At 38.2% G+C, this 9,562-nt stretch overlaps 1 long non-coding RNA gene across 1 annotated transcript in view; it reads left to right on the top strand.

The window, feature by feature from the left end:
- Positions 1-2,186: 2,186 nt before the first annotated feature.
- LOC134357687 (uncharacterized) overlaps positions 2,187-9,562 on the top strand; it is an 86,808-nt gene continuing 79,432 nt past the window's right edge. Inside the window, exon 1 of the long non-coding RNA XR_010020699.1 lies at positions 2,187-2,322. This is a non-coding gene — a long non-coding RNA (uncharacterized LOC134357687). The remainder of the gene's footprint in view (positions 2,323-9,562) is intronic.

Below are 9,562 nucleotides of genomic sequence, written 5' to 3'. Positions count from 1 at the left end.
CTGTGAGAGCAAAACCAAACAACTGGAAGTCAGGTGGAAGCAGTTTGCTAGTGATAAAAATAACAACAATATTCTGAGCGATGTGACCCAAATGAGAGTCAAGGGTAAATCTAGTTCTGCTGAGCCAGACAGTCCAGAATAAGTCATTATTTGACAGTGCTTTAATTAGCTAAAATTCCCAGGTAATTCAATTAAATTTTATCCTTTTGTTCAATTTTATGATATGATCAGTCAATAAAAGAAGATTCAATTAACCTGTTGATTTTTATTATGCAACTCAGTTGCATTGTCAATATGCATGGATTACTCAGTCTTCACTCTGATTGTAATGCAAGTGGGCACAACTGTATTGTGACAAACTTTGCTTGTGTATTTAGGAGAATTTAATCTGTCTGCACATCTCAAAAAGATGAGCAAGGAACAACTGTAGCAGGTGAAAAATTACTTAGAAGACAATCAGCTGTATCAATGAATTGTAAAGTACTCCAATGTTACATTCCCTATATTGAAGCGTTCATGGGGTGTTAGAAGAGTAATCTTGGCTGCATCATTGATGTCTTGGATCTGGGGAATATTTCATTGTGACTAAGGTTTAAAAGGCCACCAAAGTTGCAAATTGGTCAAATGCATTTTATCTTCACCAGTTTATGCAGTGAAACTGCGTCTCTGATTTATGCTGGGCCCCTTCTGTTTTTCCAAGTTCTTAGATTTGAGGTGTATTCTTCTTTTGAACATCATCGACCTACACAATATTTAGATTTGGTAATAAAACTAATCTGGTCTCAATGAGCGTAACTCTTCTAAACCCGATGTTTATTTCCCAGTCCTTGGTTAGTGATCACAGCATAGCTTGGTTAAATCAACCAGTCCTAAGATATTTAACTAGTTCTAATAAACTGAATCAAGAGGAATGATATCCTCTCATTTATAGTAGTGCCTGCTGTTTTTCCTGGCTGAAACTGAAGGAAGCACATTCTGCTCTTGTAGATGGTGTAGTTAGCTAGACAACACTACATAACACCAGCAAATAGAAGGAATATGTTATTGTCCTGAGGGAATATGAAGGTAGAAAACCTGGAAATCCAAACGTCTTTTATTCTCTTTGTGATAGAGTGTTCTGGGCAGACAGTGTATTGTTTGAAAGCTTAAAATGTTTTTTTTCCTTTATTTATTCCTTAAAAAATATAACTCGGAATTGATGTTTGTTAGCACGAACAACAAGAGTTGAGTTTTATGTACAGTTGGGTTCTTGCTTATAGATAATTAGCTTCCACAAATAAGAACTAGAACTCATCTATAAAATTAATCTGAAGTAAATGAGTTCATCTTCAAAAAATTTTGTCCATATTTAATACCTTCAAGATTTAAAACATTAAACACATAATCGATTACACATGCACAGCAAAATAAAATAAATTTGGTATTTTATTTTTGTACAATCTGGTTCAGGTTTATTCTTTATTAACCATTCCAAATACAGAAAGTTGATTGTTTTCATCCCAGTAATAATTGCGCAAGCTGTGTGATCTGGAACTGCTTTTCAAAGGATCTTCGTAGTGTACAATATTGCTGTGTGCTTGCAATTTTTAAACAGCTTTCTCCGGGTTTATTCACTGCTGCACATTCCAGACACACTGGGTTGGCTGTCATTTACTGCTGAAAAGCACACAAGGGAAAAATGGAGAGAAAGAGCGAACACGATCTACTTCCTGAAGTGAATGTGAATTTTAGGTGGCGTCAGTGTGGCGACAGGTACACAATGACCTTCGCTAATCAGCATGGCAGGTCACAATGTGGAAATTATTACCAAATATTACCAAATATAATACTGCTGAATGCAGGGTGGGCAGAAACATTCACAAAACGAATCTTGGTATGCTTTTTAGCAAACATTCACAATGACAGACAAATTATTATGTGGAAAAGACACTGGCAAGTTTAATAGAAAGGATAACAAGTTAATTTTTCTTTTTTTTTAAGTAATATCATGGTTTGTAAAAGATTGCTGCCTGAGTCAGGGGTCACCTTAGACACAATTGCAGTAATTCAGATCATGACCAGCCAGTGAAATCACATGTAACTGAATCTTCCATTTTCAATGGACAGGACTGCCTGTCAGCTCCCTCATCTGTCACCACCTGTTCAGGAAGCTTAATAGAAATGGCAGCACAGACTAACAATATCCACTTGCTGCAGGATATGCAGTAGGCAACATGAGGCTTCAGGTGAGGGCCGTGATCAATCAGTCATTCTTTTTAAATGATACCGAAAATCCTCAGTAAAAGAGAGGGGGAAGAAAGAAGTAGACATTTCGTACTCCAGGTATTATCTTTTGCATACAGTAACTAATTAAAAAATGTTTAATCAGCAATTGTGTAGCTAATTTAGACAATTATAGTCATATTTTCATCATGCATTTGTACTTGTTTTGACTCGTGAATGAGTAATATTGCTAGATCGCATAACAAAGGTGCCATTCATTTCATTTCTTTGATGAATTACATTGTCCTTTTTGAATCATAAGTTTAATTCTATTATGTAAAAAATCCCAGTGCATTATATAATTATACAATGTTATTTGTATAACCAGTTAAACCAAAATACTTTCCATTCGTCTGATGTCTCAGGCGACTTTTCTTTTGTGGAAAAAAATGTCTGTCTGTTCATCAAACACAAGAAGCATTAACATTACTTTAAGATATCAGTAATTCCCTCACTATTCTCAGTCTGATGGACGACACAACTTATTTAGCTGGAAATAATACATTAATTTGAAAAAGTAGCCAACATGAACATGATAGATGACAGTGAAAGGCACGGTTTTGGGATTCTAGTGATGTCCAATAAGTATTCCAGGTTCCAATCCAAATGTTCTTGACATTGTCAACACCTTCACATTGGAATATAGTCTTCAGCTTCTCTGCCAAATTGCTTTATTTTGCAGGTAGCTTTATTGCTGTGAAGTGAGTAGTTCCTATAAAGAAGAGCAAATAAATGTGACAGAGGGAAGCTTGATTTATGAGGTTCTTGTGATAAGTTTGAAGTAAATGAGAAAAAAAGTTCAGTTTTTTTAGCATTAAAATCTAACCCTGGTACCATAGAATCATAGAATACCTCAGCACAGAAAAAGACCCGCTACCTAGTCTGTCCTGAACTATTATTCTGCCCAGTTACATCACCCAGCACCCAGACCATAACCCACCATACCCCTCCCATCTATGTATATATGCAAATTTTATTTAAATGTTGAAATTATCCATCACTAGCACTGCCAGCTCATTCTACACTCTCACAACTTCTGAGAGAAGAATTTCGCCTCATGTTGTCCTTAAGCATTTCACTTTTCACCCTTAATCCAAGACCTTTAGTTCTCATCTCACCCAGCCTCAGTGGAAAAAGCCTGCTTGCATGTACTTGTATGTACTTACCAAATTTTAAAAACTATTAAATGTGTCCAGGACAAAGGAAGCAGGCAGGAAAAATTACACACACTACCCACCCAGCAAACTGCCTTTTCCAATAGTTCCTCACTGAAAAATGGTATAGGGCTTTTAAAACAAAACCTACAGCCCATTTTAAAAGTTTACGTTGTAAATATTTATTTATTTATGCATATTTTAATCCATATCCATCCTTCAACTTCTAACTTTATTAGTTTATATATATATATATTATATGTACAAATGCTTGTATATTTTCTTTATAATTAATGAATGTTGTACTTATTTTGTTGCATGTCATAACCTGACCAACATACTACAGCAAATTCCTATGGTAAATGTAAATATAAATGCATTTGGTGAATAAAATTAATTCTTGATCCTTAAAGATACATGTTCCTTAATTTAATTTCCATGGTTTATGCATGATGAAAGGAACAATTGCAAAGAAGAATTTAGTCATTTCACAGATGTCCAATTTCACTGAGCAGTGCTAGCAATTGTTAGGAACAGAATCATTGATTATGACTGGTGTATGACATGAAATGTGTTGTTTTGTGGCAGCAGAACAGTGCAAGACATGAAATACATAGTGCAAAGTAAGGAATAATGAGGTGGTGGTCATGGGTTCATGGACCATTCAGAAAGCTAAGGGTGGAGAAGAAGATGCTGTTCCTAAATCATTGAGTGTGGGTCTTCAGGCTCCTGTACCCCTTCCCTGAAGATAATAAGGCATGCCCCTCATGGTGATCATCCTTAATGATGATGGATACCACTTTCTTGTGGGCAGTGTCTCCTGAGGGTGTCCTCGATGGGGAGGAGAGCTGTGCCTATGATGGAGCTGGCTGAATCTGTAACCTCTGCAACATCTTTCATTCCAGTACATTGGAGAGTCCATAACAGATTATGCTGCAACCAGTCAGAATGCTCTCCACCATACATCTACAGAAATCTGTTTGGTGACTGAGCAAATTTCCTCAAACTCCTAAACCCCATTTGAACATTGTTTTACATTCATCTCTGTCATGCCTATTTAACACTATGATTCTATGAATGAACATTAGGAAGTTTAATTTTAGTAGTCCTAACATCATCATCTTTACCCATTAGTCTTGCAAGTCTTCACTCTCCAGGGCGCAGGTTTAGGCAAGGTTGTATGGAAGACTAGCAGTTGCCCATGCTGCAAGTCTCCCCTCTCCACGACATCGATGTTGTCCAGAGGAAGGGCATTAGGACCCATACAGCTTGGCACCAGTGTCGTTGCAGAGCAATGTGTGATTAAGTGCCTTGCTCAAGGACTGGGGGTTGCTTCGGCTGGGGCTCGAACTCACGACCTTCAGGTCACTAGTCCAATGCCTTAACCACTTGGCCACGTGCCCACTCACCCATAGTATGTGTTGTGATATTTACATTATTGCCATTCCAGATTCAAGTTCCTTAGGGAAAAAATTCGTTTCTGACATTCGTAAGTGAAAATCATATCATTCTATGGCATTAAGTCTTCTCTGTGCATCTACAGTGAGGGCTTCCCATCAAATTTTAACATGTCATTTTTTTATGATACAGTGATGTATTGTTAAATGCTTCTTCATTCCATATGTTAATCTTTTTGATATGTTCTTGTGACATTTGAGCACGTTAGAAGTATTGATGCAGAATTTACTGTGAATGATGAGTTGCATTCAAAGTCCATGGTAAGTAGAAATTGTTGCATTGATGACAGCCAACATCAATGTGATCCTAATTGGTGAGCTCTTGGCTTTGCAGACTGTCAACCATATCAGAATCAGAATCAGGTTTATTATCACTGGTATATGTTGTGAAATTTCTATTTGCTGCACCAGCACCATGCAATACATAATAATGGAGAAAAATAAATGGAATAACAGTAAGCACATACAATAGTTAAATAAGTAGTGCAAAAATAAAAATTACAAAAAAGTAGTGAGGTAGTGTTCATGGGTTCAATGCCCATTCAGAAATCAGATGGCAGAAGGGAAGAAGCTGTGCCTCAGTCATTGAGTGTGTGCCTTCAGGCTCCTATACCTCCTCCCTGATCGTAGCAATGAAAACATCATGTCCTCGGTGATGGGGGTCCTTAATAATGGATGTTGCCTTTTTGAGGAATCGCTTTTTGAAGGTATCCTGGATACTATGGAGGCTAGTGCCCATGATGGTGTTGACTAAGCTTATAACTCTCTGCAGTTTATTTTGAAGCCAGTGCAGTAACCCCACCATACCAGATGATGATGTAGCTAGTTATAATGCTCCCTATGGTACATCTGTAGAAATTTGCAAATATCTTTGGTGACAAACCAAATCTCCTCAACCCCCTAATGAAATATAGCCACGGTTATGCCTCCTTTGTAGCTGCATCAGTATGTTGGGCCCAGGATAGAAACTCAAAGATGTTGACACCTAGGAACTAAAAGTTGCTCACTCGTTCATCAAACTTCATCAACGTTTCAAAAGCTTTAAAATATCTCCAACACTCAGAAATATTCAAGAAGGTAAAGATCAAAAATAAAATATCCAATGTTAACGTAAAAACAAACTAAAACACTTTAAAATAGATTATATATTTTAAAACATTTAAAAGCATTTAAATAAACTTAATTTAAATAAATGAGACACCATTTCTGCAACACGTACGACCTGCCACATATTTCTGCAACATGCCTACGACCTGCCTATAGAAAGATTCCCCATTTTAAATACTTGGGAATTCCTGCAACTCGGCTTTTTTCTGCTAATCTTTATGGATCCAAAGGATGAAAAGTCTGGCCACAAGCTTGATGGTTTCATGTTCTTACATGCAGCTCTTGCAAAACTTACATTAGGGGTCCTTATGCAAGGAAATGTTGGTGGAGCTGTCAGCATGTCCTGGCAAAATCTGAGCATTGATCAAAAAGTAGCGTTCAGTGCAAATTACCAACCACTAAAACCAAAAAAGTATCAGATTTTGAGCTGGCAATAGAAAAATAAACACCATGAATTGTGTTTAGACTTTGAACATCGATCACTATTTTAAAACATAGAATTTCATTGCAAAATGCCGGATCGACGTGATTCCCGAATGCAATAGGGAGCTGCATAAGAAGTGGTTTGATGTTATCCTTTATGTCTGAAAACATAACTATGGTCTCAGAGAATGGCTGTCATATCATGTACCAAAAATTCATGATCTCCAGGGAGAAAAAAAAGCTTTGTCTCTGCTATAACTGGGCAACTCATATTGCAAGCAATGCCACCCAATTCTAGATACACTAACAAGAGGAAATATCCTCTCTGCTTCCAGTCTGTTAAGAGCTCTCCAGATCTTAATAAATTACTTCCCATTTTTGAGCAGAAAAATATAACATTGACATATTGGCCCTGACTGTGCTTCTCTTCAGTCCACAGTGCTAGAAAGAACAGACAAACACTGTGTATGTCACTGTGTTCCCCACTTACTCATGTGCCTATTACGTTAGAGAGGTACAAAATATGCTGGAGATCAGGTGCTCATGCATCTCCACCTCGGGGTATGGCACTGAAAACAGAGGCACACCTGAGTGGTGCTGAGCAATGCTAGGGTACAGTTTGCAAACTCTCCAAATCACAAGAAAATCTGCGGGCACAACACACGCTGAAATGCAGGAGGAACTCAGCAGGCCTGGCAGCATCTATGGAGAAGAGCAAACAGTTGGCGTTTTGGGCCGAGACCCTTCTTCAGGACTGGATAATGAAGAGGGACAGAATCAGAGTAAGAAGGTGGGGGGGGGGGAGAGGAGGGAGAAGTACGAAGCTGTAGGTGATAGTTGAAACCAGGAGAGGGGGAGAGGTGAAGAAAAGAGCTGGGAAATTGGTTGGTGAAAGAGATAAAGGGCTTTTGACCTTGCCCCTCCCCCTCTCCTGGTTTCACCTATCGCCCGCCACCTTGCGCTATTTCTTCTCCTCCCCCCACCCTCTTAGTCAGACTTCTTCGTACTTCCTTTCCAGTCCTGATGAAGGGTCTTAGCCCAAAATGTTCATTCATTTCCATAGATGCTGCCTGACCCGCTGAGTTCCTCCAGCGTTTTGTGTGTGTCACACACTCTCCTACAGTTTATGCCACCCGTGGGTGGTGCCTCTGACATGCCTCCATTCAAAGCCACACATGGTTGGTGTGTCTCCATTCATTTAAATGGGAGCACCAACCTGGAAATAAAAAAAGGTAAGTCAGGTTGAGTTTGTGCTTAAATTTGTATTAATGTTAATGCTTTTAATTAATATTATTTAGTTTATTTTTCAATAGTTTCAATATTTTCAATTTATTTTGACAGTCTGTTATCTATTTCTATTGGCTTTGCATGTCACAGTTTATCAAAGATATTTACAATCAATTGAAAGAGCCTGAATTGTCAAAAGGCCATCAGGAAAATCTGTGGACAGGTTCTCAGGGGCTGCCTCCTGAGGCCTGGTCACTATTCACAAACCACTCTACTTCTCAAGTCAGCTACACAGGGAGTTCCCCTGGCTTAATTAAATTTGCAAAAGGTTAGTGCAGCTGTAGCCTGGAGAGTGCAAGATGCAGGCCAGGCGAAGCATAAGCTGGCCTCTCGTTAGCGTGAAGAATATTGCCTAATCTTTAAATGAAAAATTAAATGATACAGAGAAAAAAGACCCGCTTTCAGAATTTTCCTGCTGCAAGCATACATATGCCACTGCATTGTTTTGATCAGATTGCTTACTGAAATGGATGGATTTCTTAATAAACTAAAATCAACTCCGTTAATAAACTCAGCAATTCAGGAACAGCTCCTTCACCTCTGCCATCCATCCAACTCCTAAATGGACATTGAACCCCTGGATGCTACCTCACTTTATTAATATAAATTATTTCTATTTTTAACTATTTAATATACATATATATACTCATTGTAATTTATTTATATATTTATGTTTTCTTTCTATATTATGATGTATTGCCTTGCGCTGCTGCTAAATTAACAAATTTTGCAACACATGCTGGTGATAATAAACTTGATTCTGATTCTAATAATTAAAGAATCAAGGATTCCTACAAATCATATGACAGCAACAAATTATATTTCCAGAATGTTGCTGAACAGTCTTCTGAGGGATTAATCCAGCCATTATGAGATCCCTCATAGGATGTGGGGAGAGGAAATCTTTCCTATGGATACGATACAATGAGGGTTTTTTTTTAAACATGGGCTAATGCAAACAGATATCAATCATAAATGGAAATAAAAGTAATGGGCAATCCCACTGTGATTTTTTTCGTATGCGTTAGCAACAGTTCAGATTCCTCACAACTGCAACACGTTAAGACGAGTTAGAGTACAGATTCGGCTTTGTACGTCATGACATCTGTCTTTATTTCTATCTTGCAGTACCTTTGTTTATATTAGCTGCTCTCCTTGCGCAATACTGAAAACTCTAACCCTGTGAACACTTCACGCATTAGATACAAAATTGCAAGCAATGTCTTTTCACTTGAGAGTTTTGACTCTGCCTAAAGATGAGTCCTTTGAGAACTCTGACTGCCCTTTAGCAATACTTGACAGTACTTTCTAGCATTTACTTTGTAACTGTCAGGGGCTAAAGGTAAACGTGTGGAATAAAGTCATAGGGGAAAAAACAGACCTTCTCTCTTGCTACAACATTATTTGCTGCTGTTTAACATTCTAACATGGCGGCGAAGAATTCCTGAAAGGTCATAATCACAAGTCCGTGGCTTTCCTGCGCTCATCGTTGTGCAAAAGCCGCAAGTAGGAAGTTGTTCTGTTTTCCTGGATCTATAAGCAACATGTGTCACAACACGCAAACCAGCTTTTAACATTAAAATCTAGTAATGAAACAAAAATCAAAACGAGCAGTAATTGTGCTAGCAATGACACAGTTTACAGCACAATCTTTGAGCAAAATGGGATTTGGCTCAGTCTCATTCCAGGGAATTGAGTACAAAAGTCTAAGATAGTTACTGTGTGCTTCACACACAAAACGCTGGAGGAACTCAGCAGGCTGGGAGCATCTAGTAGTCGTGCAGTGCTAGCCCGGGAGTATGTCCGGCACATCTTTAAGAAAAAAGCTGAAATAAACAAGCTAATTAATTAGGTGCCGCCCAGGGTGATTTG

The sequence above is a fragment of the Mobula hypostoma genome, chromosome 17 (assembly GCF_963921235.1).
Source record: "Mobula hypostoma chromosome 17, sMobHyp1.1, whole genome shotgun sequence".
NCBI lineage: Eukaryota > Metazoa > Chordata > Chondrichthyes > Myliobatiformes > Myliobatidae > Mobula > Mobula hypostoma.
Note: the sequence above shows the minus strand (reverse complement) of the source record. Positions and strands in the feature narration are given on the sequence as shown.